General features: G+C 38.5%; 1 protein-coding gene across 1 annotated transcript in view; it reads right to left on the reverse strand.

Moving 5' to 3' along the window:
- The window catches only part of TMEM161B (transmembrane protein 161B), a 124,095-nt gene that overhangs the window by 16,980 nt on the left and 85,439 nt on the right, over positions 1-21,676 (reverse strand). Inside the window, exon 12 of the transcript XR_014838234.1 lies at positions 9,144-9,303. The gene's annotated coding sequence lies outside the window, so the exon portion shown is untranslated. The remainder of the gene's footprint in view (positions 1-9,143; positions 9,304-21,676) is intronic.

Genomic DNA, 21,676 nt, shown 5'->3' on the forward strand with positions numbered 1-21,676 from the left:
CATGAGCTCAGCGGGACGCGAACAGGAGACGCGCTAGAGGCACGGAGGCTGCTCATTCCCTACTCTCCAGGCAGGTGAACTGGGTGGACTTGCCTTTGATAGACTCACAAGCACCCTCACCTTGGGGTGTTCTGGCTTCACCCAGGACCTACTGTGGTGCAATTTAAGGTGTCCTAAAGGGGCTTTCCCAAGCCATTCTGGAGTTTCTTTTAATGAAGACAAAGAATTGCAAGGAGAATCTTTGCCTTTAAAGTTGACACTGAAAGGAACACTTCCTCTAGGCACGTTTCCTGTGGCCTCAAATAATTTTATCTTTGTTTGGGGGATAATGCAAAAAGTCAAACTGCAGTTTGGCCGGATAATGAGATGTCTCCATGTCAGATTTGTTCAGTTGATCATATTTCAACTTCACCATCTTCAGATAACTTTTCTGAGGTGTCCTACCCACCGGTGGCCAGAGAGCACCTTAGACAAACCAGCCCTCACCTTGGACCCTAGCCCTCAGCACACTCAAATTGGGGTGCACTTCAGAACTCCTTGCTAAATATCCGCCAGTTGCTGACACTCCAGTGATGCTGAAAGGCGCCTGCCTGCCTGGTAATGACCTTTGCTCACTGCTGTCAGGGCAGGCAAGCTGTGCGCCAGGGCCGCACAGACCTCGAGCAAGGGGAAGGCAGAGGAAGGGAGGAAGAAAACATATATGTGTGTTTTAAAGAGGTGTGCTGGAAAATTTTACAGATGCAAAAGAAGAGAAAGAGAAGGCCAAGTGAGGTTTAAAAAAAAAAAAAGTTTACTCTTTGTGTCACTCCAGACTTGGAGGAAACTGTTGGCAGTGGATTATTATGTAGTGTATTCTGTAAAATGCCATCTATTTGCATGACTGTGTGATGGTCAGGGTATTGCTCCCCTATTCCACAAACCCCTTAGGAAAACTCTGGGCAGTTTAAGAGTTTTCTAGTTTTTCCCTGCTCAGAAAAGACATTCATCCTGAGACATTATCTAAATCTGCGAAAGAATAAGGGCTGCTTGTCATGCGTCCTTGGTCTCCAATAAAGTGTGCCACCCAATTAGAAGCAATTTAGGCAATCAAGGCCGTTATGAGAGAAGGGGGTGTTAAAAATAGGTTTTCTATAGCCTCAGCACTCTAATTCGGAAGAATATCTAAAATTACATATGTATCGTTTCTTTATATGAAATAAGTATATGTGTCGCCTGTTGGCTCTTTTTTTTTCCCTCTATGGTCCCTCCCCCATCGCCGGCCTTCCATTTGGGAATTCATAACAGAAGTGAAATGTAAAGCTTGATGAAGAAAAGAAACCAGAGTTTCTAACAAGTCTTTCTGAGACCGAATGGGAGGATTGGGTGTGGCTAGCCCCACCCCCACCCCCATCCCCATCCCCATCCCCACCCCCATCCCCGGGGCTCAACGCTGTTGTAGCGCCCCTGTTATGGTTACTCTCTTGACTTGCAACTCATGGTGCGCGGAAAACTCCCAAAAGTAATGCCCAGAGTGGAGGGAACCGCGCTACTGAAATCGAGTTGTAATACCCCAGGGCTCCTTGGGGTCTGGGCTGGCCGACCCAGGCAGTGGGGGCTTGACTGACTAGACGGCTGTCAGGATAGCTGCTGACACCAGCGCACATCTTAGGAGTTAGGGGTGCAGAAAAAGGAAAAAGAGGGTGTGTTGAAGGGGGCAGGGGTATAAGTAAAACAAGTACCTGTTTCCAAACAGAACACGAAAAGTAGAAATCAAAAAAGAAAATCAAAACATAGACCGAAAAACAACGTCCTCCAGCAGAAGCAAGAATGCAAAACTTAGGGCTGCCACTTCCCACCCATTTCCCGGGTTCCCGCCCAGCCAATGCGGGTGGGGGGGAGGCCTGGGCCAGGGGTCGATTCCGGAATCGCGCTCCTCTTCTTCACCCCACCTAGCCAGCCCCTCCCAGCACTGCGATTAGAGAGGCAATTCTATCTACTCCAGCTCTCCCCACAAGAGAGGAAAAGGAGAGAACCAAAGTTAGCAGAACTTCCGTGCTTCCTGCAGGCGACGGTCCGGAGTCTAATCCCTTTGGCCACGCGGGCCCAAGTTCTCTGGAGTGAGTTGCACTCAAAGCCAAACGCCTAGAATGTGAACCCTGAAAGCTCTGGCAGGGTGTGGAAGGCGAGTGGAGTCGCAACCTGAGCAGAGCTCTGGGCCCAGAATGGCAGAATGCGCCTAGGGTGGCCGGAGGTCGCCTCCGCACTCCATGAGGCGACACCAGCTGTCCCCAGGGGGGCAGATCGCCTCCACGGAGGGAATTAATCACTTGGCAGCAACACCGGTCAGAACCCAGTCTTCCGGAAAAAAATTAAGGTCAAAACAACATTCCTTCTCCAAATCTAAGGGTGGAGGATGAATGCAGTGGGCATGGTTGGTGCCTCAGAAATGCCCGTTTTTCAAAATAATGGCAATTCCAGAGGAGGCAGCAGAGACTCAACAGGACAAGCTGAGGATCAAACTCCCGGATTCTCAGAGTTAGAGGCACAGACCAACTGCCAGGCAACCAGAGGGGGATGCCAGGGCCCCTCTCCCCTCCCCAGGTGATTCTTCACAGAAGGTTTTCACACATGCAATTTCAAAAATACGCCAATATTAAAACCCTTCCTAATTGCACTTATTTCCTACTTGTTCTCCCTGTTGGTATATGATCCATGAACTAAAACCATTTGATTTTTAACAAACTGATTGGTTTAATAATTCAAAAATTATTTCTATTTTCAAATAATCTTCCCTGGAAAGCAATGTTGAAATTTTTTCTTGAATTTAAAGTTTCATAAGAAGGGGATTGATGGGAAGCTTGGGGTTGGTAGATGCAAACTATTACATTTAGAAAAGATGGGTGATGGGGTCCTACCATACAGCACAGGGAACTGTGTACAGTCTCTTTAGTTAGAGCATGATGGAAGATAGCTTTAAAAAAAAGAATGCATATATATGTGTATGTATGGCTGGGTCACTTCGCTGTACAGCAGAAATTGAAGTAAATCAACTATAATTAAAAGACTTTAAAAATAAAGCATGAAAATTGCTTCAAATTCTTCAAAAAATACTCTATTTTTACACAACTGAATTAGGAATAAGTGACACTTAAAAATATATACATGTTAAGAATATTCATGCTAATGAGATTTTCTGATTTAATAAAAACATATACAAGCATTTCTTAATTTAATTCCTCCTGTTGCTACATAAGGTTCTAATATGTTGAGGTAGAAATCAGAATAGATATTATTGACAAGGAACAGTACCCTTTTAAAAGTTATATTTGTCCTTTGAATCTACTCTTTATAGGACAATTTGGAACTTTAGTACGCATATATACTGATATGCATAGAATACAAAGTAGCATTTTCCCCGCTATAAACTAGCTAGGTGAACTTGAGTGTTTTGTCCTACTGGGTCTTAGCTTTGTTAAACTTTGGATATTGAACTAAGTTATCTACTATTTCAAAAGTGTAGAGTTTAGGAACTACTTTACTGTAGTGTATTTTGCAGTTACATAAGACATTAACATCAAATATTTTCCTGACAATTTTATACAATTAGTCTATATTTAAACTGTCTACTCTATCTAATACTGTCTTAACTGCCTAAGAGGACTTCCTAACCTGATCCATCACCTCTAACAATCTAAGATTCTATGAATGTACAGAAAAGATCATAAAGAATCTTATATCTTAATGCATATGTCTACTTTTCTGGGAAGAAGGTCATATATTTCACTAAATTCCTAAGGAGATTCATGATTGTACAAAGTGTAAACAACTGATCAACACTGGAAGCATTCATAAACAAAAACACAACAACCACCCTAGCAATCATTATGTTTGCATTTCTTTGCATGTATAAAAGGGTTGGTTCTTATAGTAATTTAAGGGCACTAAATGCTATATGATCTCCTACAATAGCACTCCACCTAGTTGTGGAAATGAAGATCTCAGGAATGTTGTTATCTGTAAGAACTGTATGCCCCCCAAAAGAACTTACATTTTTCTTCTAGCTTTTGAGGTTAGTGGCTTAATACCTATGCTAATTTTTACACCTTTCTCTAGAAGAAAGCTAGTCTGTTTTAGCAATTATAAAAATCAAAACCTCTGTAGAGAATGTGGTCTCTGAAAGTGTCCTTGAAGTTGTGTTTTTCTCCAGAAATAAAGAATCATCTCCCAGTTCTCTCCCTCCTCTCTTCCTAGTACCCAGGCCACACTAGGGTCCCATTCTTCCAGGCTGACACAAGCTTATTTAGTCTGAACAACATTTTCAGGACTCATCAGCAGCAAATTATAACAACTAATTTTTTTCATTTTGGCCCTAAGTTATAAACCTAATTTCTATTTCAACAATTACAAGACTTCCTTTGGAACTATCAGTGACTGCACAAGCCATAGACAGATCAAGTGTAGGTGCTCCATCAACTGAATGGGGTTGGGTTATGTTTTCAATTGGAACAAGGTATTAAGTGATTAAACTGTGCCAGCAGACACAGCACTTTTATCAAGCCCTTTTCTTTCCAAGCAGGCGCAGGGATAGTCAATCCCTGGCCCTGAAAATCTCTAAGGAAAACTTGGAATGCTTTAGGAAATCATGTTTGCAATTAAAGCTCTGGCATTTTTCTTCTCATCACAGAATAAAGGCTGAATACCATTTTTGAAACTTCACCTCCTTTTTTTTTTTTTTTTTTTTTTTAATTTCAATAAGCTGCTTAAGATCCTCTTGCATTCATTGACAGGATTTTTGGCACCATTCTGCTGTGCTAGTCCACAGCCATTTAATTGTTACATGTTAACAGATTACAAGTGACTTAACAGAGGCACATTCAGAATTCCAGACACCATTATCTTAATTCCTACCACAGTCAGCACTCGCACAAGACAGAGGATCAAATACCAATTTGGGCACCATATTTTGCCTGCCTTTTTGGTGATAGAGGTAGAAGACTAGTATATTTTCACCTTATTCCTACCAGCATATATGGCATATGGCTCAGAGAACAAGTGAATCAGTAAATGAATGAATAAATATGCAGGGTATCTAATGTCTATTTAACTGTTTGAAAGCATAGGGGAGTGGCAGTTTTTTAGTGATTCTTATCATGTGTCCTATATTATAAGTGTTTTTAGATGAAAAATACAAAATGAACACAATAGAATTCTAAACACATACTATAAATACGAATTAAAATTGTTGAGCAGTCCCTTACCATAAAATTCTTTTTAAAAATCTCCCAATTGATGAAAATAGTAAAATCTAAGATTCCTTGGGAAGATCAGAAGGTTATAGTGTCAGGAATTTTCTTAATGGTTTGTATGTATTATCTCATTCAATCTCCCAGGAAAATCCTCTGAGACATGAACTATTATGACCATTTTACAGGTGAGGAAATTGAGGCCCAAAGAGGTTAAGTCACTGGTGGTCATCATAAGATGCTGATGACATGTATTCTGGACCAAGATTCAAATTGAGGCAGTCTGATTCTAGAGACAGAGGTCGTAGCCATTAGACAGCTCCTCACACAAAACACTATTAAAACGTTGCTCATAAAATTTGTTGAAGGAAATATAAGGACATGAGAAATAAATACTCAGACAAATAACAGGTGCTTGCTTCCAAGAATCCAAGGATTGCACTTATATTGCTAAAGACAAATAGGTACGTAGATAGATAGGCAGCATAGCATGGACTGTAGAGTCAGGTGAGCTGTTCACATGCTTAACTCTCCATTTTTCTTTCTACTGTGAGACTTTGGGTGGGCCAGTTGCCTCATCTCTCTGCGCCTAATTTCTTCAACAGTAAATTGGCAGTAAAAACATTAACCCCATGGAGTTATAATGAATAAACATAATGGATATAAACTATTTGATATAAATTAAGCATATAATAAATGTCAGTTAATATTATGTATGGATTACTGAATGGTAATCCAATTGTGGCTCTATTTTGAAAATTGCAATTGCCAATATTCAGTTAGGTTAGGTTCCCCAAGCCAGTTCCACAACATCCCTCACCTTTCATTTTCTATTCTGATATTTCCGGAGAACGTTTCTGTTACACTTAACGTGAACCCAAACAGTCGATCTTTGAATGTCTGAGATAAACTTGCAAACAATCTCCCTGCCCTGCACTGAAAGTACTATATTGGAATGTCTGATCTAGAGGAGGCATGAAATATGTAGACTGTGTGTAAGGGTGTGAAGAAGCTCGAAGTGAGAACAGACAGTTTTTTAATTTGGTCATTAATTTTCCTGTAAGATAAGCTTTCTCCGTCTCTTATTTATTTGTAATTATACATTTATTGAATTACATACTTATATAATATTTTAAATTTTTAATAAAAAATTTAACTTGAATAAAACGGTATAGAACTTAAAATGAAAAGCTATAGTCTTCTGGCCTAATTTTCTCTCCTCCCATTTTACCCCCATAAAGAATCACTTCAAACAGTTCAAACTGTTTCTAATTCTTCTTTTTCTGGTGATTACCACCATATTATTAAATAATATGTTAATACATCTATTTTTTTAAACTAATTTTGGACAGTCAAAAACTTCCTACCAGGGGAAATGCAGATATTGGTTATCTGTACCAGATCCCACAACTTTTCCCAATAGCTTCATCATTATTCTTTACTCCCAACATTGTTTGCCTTTTTAATTCTAAATAATAATTTTCCCATGTATTTCTTGATGCAACAACCTCAGATAATATCCTTTGATTTCACACTGTAGCTCTCTCCCATCTTTCACCTCCCAAACAGCTTTCTTTGTATTTTGTAATTTATTTTACCAAAATTGATATTAGAGTCTGCTTTTTTAATTCATAAAATTAAGCTTATAAACATTTAATAAGTTGAATATAAAATTCACAAGCAATGAATTTTTTTTTTTTTTTTTTTTTTTTTTTTTTTTTTTTTTTTTTTTGCTTTTTAGGGTGGCACCTATAGCATATGTAAGTTCCTAGGCTAGGGGTCAAATCAGAGCTACAGCTGCCAGCCTAAGCCTCAGCCACAGCAATGTGGGATCCAAGCACGTCTGCAACCTACACCATGGCTCACAGCAACACCAGATCCCCAACCCACCAAAGAGGCCAGGGATTGAACCTGCATCCTCATGGATACTGGTCGGATTCGTTTCTGCTGCACCATAATGGGAACTCCCCAAATCAATAAAGTTTTAATGTTGTCGTGACAATGTACATATTATTTATTATATGACCATAATTAGATTTTTTTTTCACGCAGTTTTTTTCCTTGGAGTTTCCTATTGCCTTTTTTTTTCATCTGTCTTTGTTGCCTCCATGAGTATCAAGTAAGACAGTATCAAACCTTTGGACTCTACTCTTTGTCTAAAATCTCTCTTCAAGTGCCTCTCCTTTTCTGCTCCAATCTTGACAAACTTCTCTCCAAGTTTTCTGCACAACTGCCAGGCTAAGACATCCCGACATTATTTTCCTGGGTGGTAGCCATTGTTTTCTGCATTGGATCTCATGTTATTCTTTTTGTATCACTCCTTCTACCTCTCTTCATTTTGCTCAGTAAGGTTGATCATGTAGGAAACATTTTTTCTGGGTTCTTTCTTGTCTAAAAATGTTCTTATTCAGTTTTCATACTCTAATGATAATTTGGCTGAGTGTGAAATTCTAGGTTTAAAATATTTTCCCTCAGGAATTTTAAGATATTTTAAGACATTGATTCATTGTGTTTTGCTATGGCTGATGTGAAGATTGATTCAATCTGATTCTCATTCCTCTGTAAAACTTCAAGCTTTTTTCCCTTCTGGAAACTTCTAGAGTCTTCCCTTTATCTTTAGTGTTCAATAAATTTAAATAATGTGTTAAATGTGAGTTTGCATTTATTCATTGTTCTGAACATTCAATGGATACTTTTGTGCTAATTTTTCATGGCCTTCAATTCCAGCTCCTATCTTTAGTTGTCTTTTTTCTGTTTCTGAAATTTCTATTTGTTGCGAGAAGATCCTTGAGATTAATCCTTCCTCCCTTGCAGTTCCATTTATTTTTCCACTTGTTTACTTTCTATTAAATTTACTTAATTTTATTTTTCAACCAGTTGGGTTTTTTAGTCTTATAATCACATTTTTAAATAGCACAAGAGCACATACTGAATCTATAAATTCTTTTTCTTAGCATCCTATTCTTTTTTTATACCATCCTGTTCTTATTTTATGCATGCATTATGTTTTCTAATCTTTCTCTGGTATGAATTAGAATTTTCAAGAATTTTTTTTTGTTCCTATTCTTCCAGAATTATGTTTCCTTCAGAAAGTTGCCATCTCACTGTTTCTATTTTCTTATAACTGGTTTTCTTGGCCCTTTTCACTCATATTGCTGATTTTTCTCAAACAATTAGAGACATTGCCATGGCTGTGGTGTAGGCCAGCAGCTATAGCTCCAATTTGACCCTCTGGCTTGGGAACTCCCATATGCCATGAGTGAGGCCCTAAAAAAGAAAAAAAAGATTAGAGATACATGTTTCGGTTTATAACTAGAAAATAGTAAAATGGCTGAGAAGTAGCTCTCTGAACACAGGGAGGATCCTACTTACTGGCAGTTCAATAAATGAAATGTGACTGGGAAGATGGCTACTTTTTTTTTTTTTTTTTTTTTTTTGGTCTTTTTAGAGCCACACATGTGGCATGTAGAGGTTCCCAGGCTAAGAGCTGAATCTGAGCTGTAGCTGCTAGCCTGCACCATAGCCACAGCAACACAGGATCTGAGCCATGTCTGCGACCTACACAACAGCTCACAGAAATTTCAGATCCTTAATCCACTGAGTGAAGCCAGGGATTGAATCTGCATCCTCACAGATGCTACTCAGATTCGTTTCCCCTGAGCTGTGATGGGAACTCTGAAGCTGGCCATTTTATTGAAGAACACACACTTGGTATAATTCAAAGCTTTGTATAGTGTGTCACTGCCTGCACCAGCTTCCCTAAAGCCATCTGGCAAGTTCTCCTGAGAAGGCCTTCATTGTATTTGTCTCAGAAATGGTACAATTTCCTATACTCTATGCATGGGTGGTGGGGGCTTTGATGGTAACATATATAACCAATTAAGTGCTTGTTTTTCATCACATACCCCACTCCCATCTTACCTCACACCTGCAATTTCTGAGTTCAGAGCCTTCTAAGGTTCCACAGGGCAGACAGGACCACTCTTTGGCTGAAGCCACCTCTGCATATATTCCAGGCAGTGGTTGCTTCTTCCCTGGTATATCAGTTGCCACTCCTCCATCTATTTTTCAACTTCTAGAACTTTAAAAAAAAAAAAAAAATCTCTCTTTTGTTGTTAGATTCTTAAGTTCTTTGTTTCATACTTTTAAAGATGGTTTCCTATAGTTAATCAATGTTTTAGGAGGATCAGATTGTCATATTGAACCAGAACTTTAATTTTTTAAAATTTAAGTCTTTTTACATTGTTTATACTTATTTGATACTACAATTAATTTATTGCTTTTTATTGGCAGTTTGTAATTAATTATGAACCTGAATTTAATATATAGTATACATTGGCAAGAAAGTTATACAATACAATCTTTGAGGATTTTAATAACCAAACATAACTCCTTTTCAAACTTATGCTTCATAATATGAAATGGAAATGAAATGTCTATTTCTGGGGGGTCCTATGCTAATGTTAAAAGCCTAGAAAAGACAATGTTGGATTTACTGAAATTTATTTATAGTGTATATCCTTCCAAAAGCTACTTGAAGAAACTAGAAAATCCTACTTGCAGCAAACGCATACATACCAAGAGCTGGCAGTCCATTTCTAGAGAGACGTAAGTTTGCTTAGCAACAAACACAGAATATCAGATCCTTCCTCAAAAATATCTTCAATACCATGATGGTCATGACATCTGACTTACAGTGCAAGTGATATACATTCTTTAACCTTCCTTCACGTTATAGATCAGCTTCACAGGGGCTGGTGGTCACATCTATTTTTCACCACTAGAACTCTGCTGCCTAGCATAGCTTTTACACAATGTGGTCAGTTGATAAACACACACCAAGTAAATGCTGAATGAACTATGTGTCCAAACAAGGTTCTAAAACTGACAATCAGGTTTGGGAAATTAGATATATTAAGATGTATTAGGAATAACAGTCTGCAGTGTTGGGTAAATGTTATAGGGGTCATCTGAGCAAGTGCAATAATAGGCGTTCAAAGAGGGGAAAGATTGTTTTAAGCCAGGATGATTACAATATCAAACAGAAAATGAGGAATAGGATTTTGATAGGTATAAATGGAGAAGAGAAGAGCTTTACATGGACTAAAGGGTTTAAGGCAAAATAATATCCAGCTTATAAAATGTTTGTATTCAATTAACATATTTAACTTAAAAAACAAAAGCCCGACTTACAGAATTCAAAAGTAACAGTTTCATAAAGAAGCAGTGAAGGCAGATCAGCTTTTCTTAGATCAAAGTTATTGCATAGACATTTAGACATAATCATCTTGGTATATAAAACCACATTCTTCAGGCAAGGTTAAAGAGCTTCATACTGTATCTGCTTGGCTTCAGAGCTGAATATTAAAATATACTACTACAAATTCAATATGCAAATGTCCCTTACTTATGGTTATTTGTCTACTTAGGAAAGAAGGGCAAGTATCTCATTCCTGATTATTTTACTACATTGCGGCACTTTTAATTTGTAGCTCTTAAATTTTCTTACTGAAAACAAAATGTCTGGATAGTTTAATGTTATGTTTACAAAGAACCAGGTGTTTGCACTTCAACTAAATAAAACACAAAGTGGTTGGCGTTCCCACTGTGGCTCAGTGGTAACAAATCCGACTAGGATTCATGAGGACCCAGGTTTGATCCCTGGCCTTGTTCAGTGAGTTAAGGATTCAGTGTTGCCATGAGCTGTGGTGTAGGCTGCAGACGAGGCTTGGATCCAATGTTGCTGTCACTGTGGTATACATGGGCAGCTGCAGCTCTGATTGGACCTGTGTAGCCTGGGAACTTCCACATGTCATGGGTGCAGCCTAAAAAGACAACAAACAAACAAAAACCCCCCAAGGTGGTTCAGGCAGAACTAAAATGAATCAGGCTAAAATCCCCCAACTGAGCACTGCTGGGGACAGATTGTGACATTCGCCAGGTAAGTGGGTGCACACACTTGCAACAGCATTTTTTTTTTTTTTTTTTTTTTTGTCATTTTGCCTTTTCTAGGGCCACTCCCTTGGCATATGGCTAGGGGTCTAATCGGAGCTGTAGCCTCCAGCCTATGCCATAGCCACAGCAATGCTCAGTGGGTTAAGGATTCAGCATGGCCATGAGCTGTGGTGCAGATCACAGACACAACTTGGATCCAGCATTGCTTTAGCTCTGATTCAACCCCTAGCCTGGGAACCTCCATATGCCCCAGGAGTGGCCCTAAAAAGCAAACAAACAAACAAACAAACAAAAACAAAACACAAAAGAGAGCATCTCAAAAAGACAGTAATACACATGACTATTTAAAGAAAAGAATGTAAAGAAGGAAGAAGGAAGGGGAGGAAATAAGAAAACAAATGATACAATAGTAATAATAGTTACGCACTCTAAGTTTGTTATATGTAGAAGTTCATTTAAGGAGAGAAGAAGGAAAGCAGAAGGAGGGGATTGGGAAGGTTGATATCATTTTAAGATTAGAACTTTGCAGGAAAATAAAACCTCCCACGCTTGTCCTTGAGAAAGGATAAGGAATTTCACTCTGCCTTACCATGGTGTGGCTCAGAAGTCTTGGACCTTGTCAGAAGGCACTCTTGCTTCATATTTTACATGATCAAAGAGGCATTCACTGAAGTATTCACTGGAAATTCCACCAAGACAGGTGGGGAGAAATGCTTAGCACCTTTAAATTTGGGAGTGATGCTCACTCAAATTAACTGTACTAATAAATTTCAATGCAAGTACTCCATTTCTTATACATAAAAGCCACAATTGTTTTTAAAAAATTATTTAAAAGTTACATTCTGACAGGTGCAATCCTCTTCTAAAAGGGGTATATCATGCTTTTAAATAGAATGAACGATCAACAGCATAGCGGTAAGAAGCATATTGATGATGTAAGAGTCTTGCAAATGTGGACTCTAATCCCAGCTCTGGCAAGAATCACCTGGTAAGGTACCACATGGACCAAGGTTTTTCACCCGATCTTCATGTTGCCAAATACACACATATGAGAGAGCCTACTAAAGGCCAACCCTCCCACCCACTGCTGAATTATTATTCCTTTAAACTGATTTCTATGCATTTAGCTTTGTCCAGATTTACGATTACCTTCACCTTAATGAACTAGTTAAGTTCTACAACTCTAGTTCTAAAAAAATGAAATGTTGTGCCATTTGCAGCCATCACATGGAAAAGTCATGTACTATTCAGGACATCTCAGCTTCATAAATCCATTTTAAAAGGCAGAATTATACATGTGCTTTAGTGGAACTTCACATGACAAGTCAATATCTAAACCGCCTGGTCATTTTAAATTTCAAAGATGATGCCTTATTGTACACAAGCAGGGCTTACTGTTGCTCTAAAACATGTAAATCAAAGTGCAAAATAGTGCAAGCTCATGACAAAGCAGAAAAATGAAACTTGCTTTTACAAAATTATGGACTCTCTCAAAAGCACCAACTCTTTAAATATTAATCTTCATGTGTCTCAAAGGGACTAATAGGCACCTTCTCATTTTTCAGTGTCTAAGCCACCTTGCCTACTCTTCTCCCACTTATTTTCCACCCTGCAATGCCTATGTCCTTTCTGATACCAGTAGTCCAAAAGTTTTTTAGACCAGTAGTTTGTAATTCTGGCAAATCCAAACAACAGAAGGCTGCTATGGAGTTTGCAGCCTTGCCCAAATTACACCCATGTGTGGGTGCTTCTTTTGTGGCACGCAGGTCTCCAAAATAGAAGCTCTGCTGCTGTGAGCAAGGAAGTATCTCTGGGCAGGGACATTCAGAGCCCCCACGTGTAAAGGAACGACACCTGGGAAGATTATGAGAGCATTTGCAGGCTGTGCATGGTACTAAAAGCTCTGCTGAATCGTTCCACTGCAGCTGAAGTCAGTAACAAATTGAAGCACTTTATAAAATTTGTAGCTCTTCAATAATTTTGAATCACTTTAAAGTGCTCATGCTCCAAACCATAAAGTCTTTCTTAACCATTGCAAACATATAAAAGGCACATCATCAAAATGACAGTAATCAACTCCTTCAATTTTAGGTATGAAATTGTTCTGTGTTTTTTCCTCCTTGTTTATGTTGTTCAAGTGCAAAAAAAAAAAAATATGGTCATAAGGACACAACATACAAAATCTCCACTTTTCAACAGCACCAAGTAATCAAAATCCTAAAAATTTCCCAGGTGAAGAAATACTTGATTTTAGGTTAAGACCTCCTAAGGAGTGGGTGTGTGTGTGTGGATGTGTGTGCTACATCTGTCCAAGATCCTAAGTGAACAGAAAGAGGCCATTCACAGGTACAAAGAACATTGGTGATGCATGTCTCTGGGAATATCCTTGAAATAACATGCTCCATGTTGTCAGGGAAAGTAAGAGGAGGTATGGCAAAGGAAACAGATAATGCATTTTATAGTGTGAGTTTATTTTTGAGTTAAATCAAATCTCCTATGGCTTAAACTTCCAACTGGAGCACAAAAACTGTCAAGTTGATATAATTTCCCAGTTTACTTTTGTCTTTAAATTATTGAATTGATCCCCTTCAGATTAGGCCCTTCTAGCTAATGGACTGTATCAGCCCTGGTTCAAACTTGTTCAGAACCACACCAAATAAAACCACATTAGTTTCTAAGTGAGGGTGTTGCACCAGAGTAGTGTAATGTCTTCCATTTCCAAGGACAGCTGGAAATTATCTTAGAAACATTCTATGCCCAGTTTTAGCACAACCCAAATTTAGTTCACTTGGAAGCATGCATAAAATATATATATATATATATATATATATATATCCTTACAAATATGAGGTTGTGGCGATTCATGTCACTTCTGCTCATTGCTCCAGCTTACCCTAGTTGGCAGAACTAGTCACATGGCCCCGCCAAATAGCAAGAGTTGGGAAGTATGGGAGACCGCTTACATATTTGGGAAGCAGTAAGCACCTCTGCCATGGGTTCTACTGAAAACAGAGCAGATGCACCCCACTAATTTTTAAAATCATATACCATATACATACAGAGCTTACTCTCAAGGTCATTCTTTTTTTCTTCCAAACATAGCATGGGTTGAACCTTACTTCGCCTTCCTGTATATGTATACTTGGTGAAACTAGGAGATTTTTTTTCTCATCTAAACCAAGAGATCAAATTCCGAAGGGCAAAACACAAACAAGCTTCCATTTGTTTGAGTCCCAGTGTGCAATGGGCTAAAATATGTCCTTCCTCCAATTCATGTAGAAATCCTAACCCACAATGTGACAGTATTAGGAGGTGGGCCTTTGGGAGGGGGTCATCAGGGGGATTAGTGCCCCTATAAAAACACCCCAGAGAGCTCTCTTGTCCTTTTTTCCCCTGGGACAAAGCTCAAAGACAGCTGTTTGCAACACAATAGGCTCTCATCAGAACCTGGCCATGTGGGCACCCTGATCTCAGACTACTAGGCTCCAGAACTCTAAGAAATACATCTCTGTTGTTTATAAAGTCACCCAGCCTATGGCATTGTTAGAGTAGCCCAGATAAACGAAGACAGGGGGAAAAGAACAGACCTCTAGTAGAAGGCTCTGGCTTCTTCCCAGTGCAGGTTGGCTACTGTACACACTGGTGATGGGAAAGAGGAATGGACTTGTTCCAACAGCCTGTGGAGCTGGAGGAAATGTGGGAAAGAGACTTTAGCACATCAGTAGGTATGACAGGTTTGGGTCACCCAGGAAAAAGGATGCTCAATCCTTCTCTACTCACAAACCTACTAAGTGTCACACTTTTTTTTTTTTCCCCTAAGGCCACATGTGTGGCATATGGAAGTTCCCAGCCCAGGGGATGAACTGGAGCTGCAGCTTACGCCACAGCCACAGCAACACCAGATCCATTGCCACATCTGAGACCTATACCATGGCTCAGAGTAATGCTGGATCCTTAACCCACTGCACAAGGCCAGGGATTGAACCCACATTCTCAGGATACTAGTCGGATTCATTTCCACTGCTCCACAATTGGAACTCCTCACTGACTCTTAATAAGAAGTTGACTTGCTCAAACTCAAGCAATCTACCATAGCTATGAAAATATATAGCTAACAAACCAATAACATACTTTTTACATATGGTATTGAGGCCTTAATTTAAACATTGATAACTCTGTTGCTTCAGACAGCTTTCTATTTATGGCTTAACATATTTCAATTAATTTAAGGGACATTTCAGTATCAGAAAAAAACTTCTTTCCAAAGCAGCTTTGCAACTTGGGCCGCCAAACTCCTGAAAAAATCAATAGGCGACATTCACCAACCCCAAAGCATGTAATTTTTATTGATCAAAAAAGAACACTGATTTGATGAGGTTAATGTACTTGATGTAGAACAGACTGAGGTAGTAAAACTGTTCCATGTAAGTGGGCTTCCATATGAATTACTGGGAACCTGAGAATGTAGTAGTAAACAGCTATGATACAAATTGCAAAGAGCTCCAGGGGTTCTCAACTAGGGGAAGGTCGCCTTCCTGGGACACAGCTGGAAATGTGTGGGAGTTCTCTGCTTCTGTTTTTCAGGTATCCCAAGTTTTTTAGCAGGGGACCTTCAGTGGCAATGGTAAAGGGGAGTCTGGGATACCAAGCATCTTGGCATGTGGGGGAGAGCCCTATAGTAAATCATTTTCTGCCCCAAACACTGAGCTAAACAAATGCAAAAACTTAGAAGAAATCAAGCACAGACTGTTTTTTATATTCCTCTTCTGATGAAGCAGAATATTCCCTATCACATGCCCAGAGAAATGCAGATTAGTCTGGAAAGAGATTAAACACATCAAGAGATTGGAGAAACTTGAGACAGAAGTCAGTAACATTTTAAGTTAGCCTTTATTCAGACATTTAAAAAGTAATCTTTGATCCCTTCCTCTTCTTGAACAATGAAGTCTTCTTGAACAAAGGTATTAGGTAGACTCAATGAGGGAGGCATCCATGCTGGCCAGAGGGAGCTTTCCCGTGATTGTCAGTATATATCAATGGATGTGAAAATAAATAATTGCACATGGGTGTATGTATGTAGGTTTGTGTGTGTGTGTGTGCTTATACTTATATATTCCATAACTCTATCCATTGTTCACTGAGATGGTTTGGGAACAATGACAACCCAGAAGCAATAAGTACAGTTGAATGCTCAATTCATTATTTCTATATACCATTCTCCACTAAAAGAAACTGGGATTTCTTATAGAAATGACTGATTCCAGAGTACGGAAGGCATGAGTCTGGATTATCCTGTTGTGCCAGAAAGTAAGGAAGAGCTCAAATGGGGATGTGTCAAAAGGTCAAAGAAGCCAGCTTGCAGGAACTTTCACGGCAACATTTTGGACAACATGAGTATCAAAACAAGCAATGACAGTAAAATAATTATTCATTTTGTAAACATGAGCCAAAAAAAAAAAGTTGGTGTTCCCTTTGTGGTAGAGCAGAAAAAAATCCAACTAGGAACCATGAGGTTGAGGGTTCAATCCCTGGCCTTGCTCTGTGGATTAAGGTTCTGGCGTTGCCGAGAGTTGTGGTGTAGGTTGCAGACACGGCTCAGATCCTGCATTGCTGTGGCTGTGGCGTAGGCCAGCAGCAGTAGCTCTGATTTGACCCCTAGCCTGGGAACCTCCACATGCTGTGGGTGCGGCCCCAAAAAGCAAAAAAAAAAAAAAAAAAAAAAAAAGAAAGAAATAAATGAGTCCATATGATTTAAGTAATGAATTATAAGTTTGGTGAGGACCAGGATATTTACACTGTTTCAAGGTTCCTCTCCACAAAATACTTATTAATTACAACGGATAAAAACATCTTTACAGTGGCAGACACCACCTTAAGAGATTATAGTAAACATAATCAGTAATTGTGTGTTACTGTGTGCAACTGATAGGATACAATGAAAAAAGTAGGACTCCACTTTTCTAATAATCCTTCCAAAATTGAATAACCTCAATTTACTCATAAGGAAACACCAGACAAATCCAAACTGAGGGTCCTTATATAAAACAAATGGCATATACTCCTCAAACTGGTTAAGGTCATGGAAGCTAAGAAACGATTTAGGGTGCTGTGGTCTAAAGTTTACATATCAATATTGTATCATATCAAATTCCTAATTTTGATGGGGGTACTGTTATTATTATTTAGAAGAATGTCTTTGGCAAGGAAACACACTAAAGTATTAGTGAGTGAAGGGGCATTCTGTGAGCAAATTACTATGAAATAGCTCAGCAAATTAAAAAAAGTTGTACTTTTTCCTGTACTTGAAACTTTAATGTAAATATAAGATTGTTTCAAAATAATTAACAGTAATAATATTTTTAAGGGTTTATTATAAATCAGGCTGTTCGCTAAGCCCTGAGGATACAGTAGCAAGGAAAAAAACCTCAGTTTTCACCACTTAGTGCTTGGGGGGCGGGGGGAAACAATATTTGAACAAGTAATTTTTAAGTGCAAGAGAGGAAGCTGTTCAACTGCAGAGAATGAAGGAATGACACCCACCCCCCTGCCCCAAGAAGGTGATCTTTATGCTAAGGATGTAATGATGCATAGGATTAGCTGGGTGATGGATGAATGAGTGTGTGTGTATGTGCATGTGCTCTGGGGCATGGAGATTTCGGCCTTTGACAATAGGATATCACTGTTATGATAAAGCTGTGTAAAAATCACCAGACATGCAAAGAAACTGATTTATGATGTCATACCATCAATACCAAAGGACTTAAAGGTGTTGGATACCAATAATTTAAGCTCTTCGATGAACAATTAAAATGAATTTGAGATATCATTATTGTTAAAATGTGTAAAGAACAGATTAAATTTTCAAAGAAAAATGTGCTATAACATCTTGATTTTTAAATAGGTCCTTCCCTCAAAGGAATTCAACATATTCTCACTTTAGTTAAATTTTAAACACTCTTGTTACAGAGTGGTTTATCTCTACTATTTTATACTTGGGAAAACTGAGGCAAATGACTTGCTCAAATTCAAATTTTTAAGTTGTAGGGCCAGGACTATGTCCTTAATTTTTAAACTCCCACTACAATGCTTTGTAAAATTACTTCATTGAAAATGTATCAGCCATGTTATCACAGCATGAAAAAGAATAAATACTTTGTACTCTTTTCATCAAAGAAAGATAAATGTATTTATAAATTAAGAGTAGTATTAAGTACTCAGTGCAAGTACAGAATTACTTTCATTAATGTCAACTTGTTTTTTCCACTACAACCTCACTCTTCTTCCCACTCTTTTACTTTTTGATGATTATTCTAGAGAATTTCAGACTTTTCTCTTTGCAACTCATTCTCAAACAAATGAATTCCTATTTCAATGATTCTTAACCTATTTTTAATCACAGATCTCTTAAGTTATGAACTATTTTCTTCTCAAAATGTTTACACACAAAAACATTTGCATGAAATTTTAAGGAGTTTGCTGAGCATTTGCCCTTCTCAAGGTCATTCATGTACCCCTGATTATGAAGCCCTAATCTTCTATGTGCCAGTCACTGATGACTTCAATCTTATTGTCCTGACAACCCTGTATGGAAAATGTTATCTTCTCGATACAAAAGAGGAAGCTGGGCCATATGAAGAGGCATAGATAGGATTGGAGTCAAAGTGTCCTTCTTTCCCTATATCCTTTCACCTACATATTCTTAGCTACAAAATAGCCCTCAAAACTCACACAACTAAATCTAAAGGCATACATTCAGTCTGCGTTCACCCTATCAGCTTCTTCCACAGGCAAAATTTTTCAACGGTCTTCCCACTCATCCGAGAAAAATCAAGTCAAGGGAAGTTGCCAAACCTCTCAGGAGGCTTAGAGAATTATTATTTTATTTTTCACTTTTTTTTTCTTTTTTAATGACACTCATAACATGCAGAAATTCCTGGGCCAGGGACTAAACCTGCTCCACAGCAGCAACCTGAGCCACAGCAGTGATAATGCCCAATTCTTAACCTGCTAAGCCATCAGGACACACCAAGAATTATTATTTGAATAGTTACTCTCTATGTAGTCTCTGGAGGCAGCTTCCCAAAAACCAGTCTAACTTCTAGGGTCCCTGAAAGCTATTTTTAAAAGGTCCCCCAGTGAGGAATGGTTCCTTTGTCCACAGCTTCTGTTCTTACTACAAGAATGATAACTGGGGATGTGGCTGGGTGAGGTTTTCTAAGTATTCAGACTCCTTCTGACCTGTTTACCTCCTTGGTGACAAAGTATCTGCATCTCTAGAACCATCCCTGTGCCTTTAATCCTCTTTCAGTATTTAGACAAAGAAGAAGTTATCTGGTAGTCAGAGTTTTGGAATAACTGGTTAAACATAAGTGAAACTCAAGCAGGTGGAAACACAACTTCAACCAGGCAGTTACTCTTTGATAATCTGTATATCTAAATGTTAATAATATTTTACCTTCTTGTCTTTCTATGCTTCAACAGGCAGATGGACACATAATTATTGTTTGATTGACTACTGGAGCAGAAAAGAGAATGAGCTAAAAGTCCCATAAATGAATTTAACATGGGCAGATTCAGGTTTTGAGGATCCTGAAGCATAAGCAATTTGGGGTACTCTCTTGAAGAAAAATATATAATTATGCATACAAACTTAGGTTAAAAAGTGAATAGTTACTTGGAATGAAAAATCACATCAAATCATGGTTAATACATTGAAAATAGCCCAAATACCACAAAACCCAGAAAAATAACAATATTTTTAATAGGTGACACACCTCTGGCCCAGGATCTCATGACATGATGCTGAAAGAGTCACCATAGTGGGAGTTAGGAATGTTCCAGAAGCCACTCCTATACTTAGATGACTAGCAATAACTATACTTGGAAGTGATAGAAAACCACATAAACACGCCCCATTAAACCTGCATGACATGTATCTGTAATTCAACTTCCCCTTAGCTGGATGTCCCAGCCACTTCAACACCATCCAACCTCAAGAACAGTGCCACCAAGGAAAAGTCTGAGTTTGAGCCAGTCGTCTTAAAACAACTGCACATTTCATAGAGAAGGTTAATATTAGAAGAGACAGAGAAAAACAAGCTGCTACAACTTTTTTCATTTTGTCTATTAGCAAATAATTGTCATCATCTCAGACCATCACATGATAATCACTTTGGCAATGAAAGCAGAGAGTTCCTCTGGTGTCAGAGCGCCCCTCTTCTCTCTGTAGGACAGAACCCATTCCTTCCCCACTGTCCCTAATCTGAACCACACACCTCTAGGGTCCTCTACTTTGTCTCTGGACAAATATATGCCTTATACATTTGGTGTTTTCTGCTTTGTGCTTCACTAGCCACTTCAAAGGTAGAGATTTAGTGATATTTTTCATGAAACAGAACCAAAAATCCTCAAATTTACATGGAACCATAAAAGACTCCTCTTCTGAGGAAAAAACAAACAAAAACAAAGCTAGAGGTATGATACTCTCTGACGTCAAATTAATTATATTACAATGCTGTAGTACTCAAAACAGTCCAGTATTGGCAGAAAAAATGGACACAGAGATCAACAACCCAGTAATAAACCTACAGATATATGGCCAATTCATTTAGGACAAATGAGCAAAGAACAATACAATGGAGAAGGGATAGCATCTTCCAATAAATGGTAATGGTAAAACTGGATAGCCACATGCAACACAATGAAATTTCACCACTATCTTACATCGCACCCAAAAATTAACTCAAAATGGTGTTAATACCTGAAACCAGAAAATTATTACAAGAAAATATAGGCAGTTCACATTTTGACATCAGTCCCAGTAATATCTATCTGGATATGTCTCCCCAGGCAAGAGAAACAAAAGCAAAAGTAAACAAATGGGACTACATCAAATTTAAACGGTTCTGTGCAGCAAAGACAGCATCAACAAAGTAGAAAGACAACCTACCGAATGAAAGAAGACAGTTTCAATTTAAATCTGGTAAGAGTTTAATATCCAAAATACACAATAATCTCATATAACTCAACAACAAAAAGCAAAGATTAGACATTTTTTCAGACAAGACATACAGACGGCCAAATACATACATGAAAAGATGTTCAACATCATCAGAGAATAGAAATCAAAAGCACAGTAAGATATCACCTCATGCCTGTTAGTACTGTTATCAAAAAGGCAAGAAATGTTGGAGAGGATATGGGGGCAGGGGGAGTTTACATACAATGCTGGTGGGAATGTAAACTGGTGTAGCCGCTACGGAAAACATTATGGAGATTTCTCAATAAATTAAGAATAGGACTACCCTAAGATCCAGCTATTCCATTTCTAGGTTGCCATTTGCGACAACGTGGACAAAATTAGGTGGACAAAATGAGGGTATTAGGTGGAAAAAATGAGGGTATTAGGCAAAGTGCAATAAGTCAAAGAAAGACATACTATATGAATTCACTCATATGTGGGACAGTAATAAAAATAAATAAATAAAACAAAAACAAAC

This window comes from Sus scrofa, chromosome 2 (genome assembly GCF_054392235.1).
Source record: "Sus scrofa isolate SSC_HxYL_T2T_F1_AM1 chromosome 2, Sscrofa_HxYL_maternal_Yorkshire_Landrace_v2.0, whole genome shotgun sequence".
Taxonomy (NCBI): Eukaryota; Metazoa; Chordata; class Mammalia; order Artiodactyla; family Suidae; genus Sus; species Sus scrofa.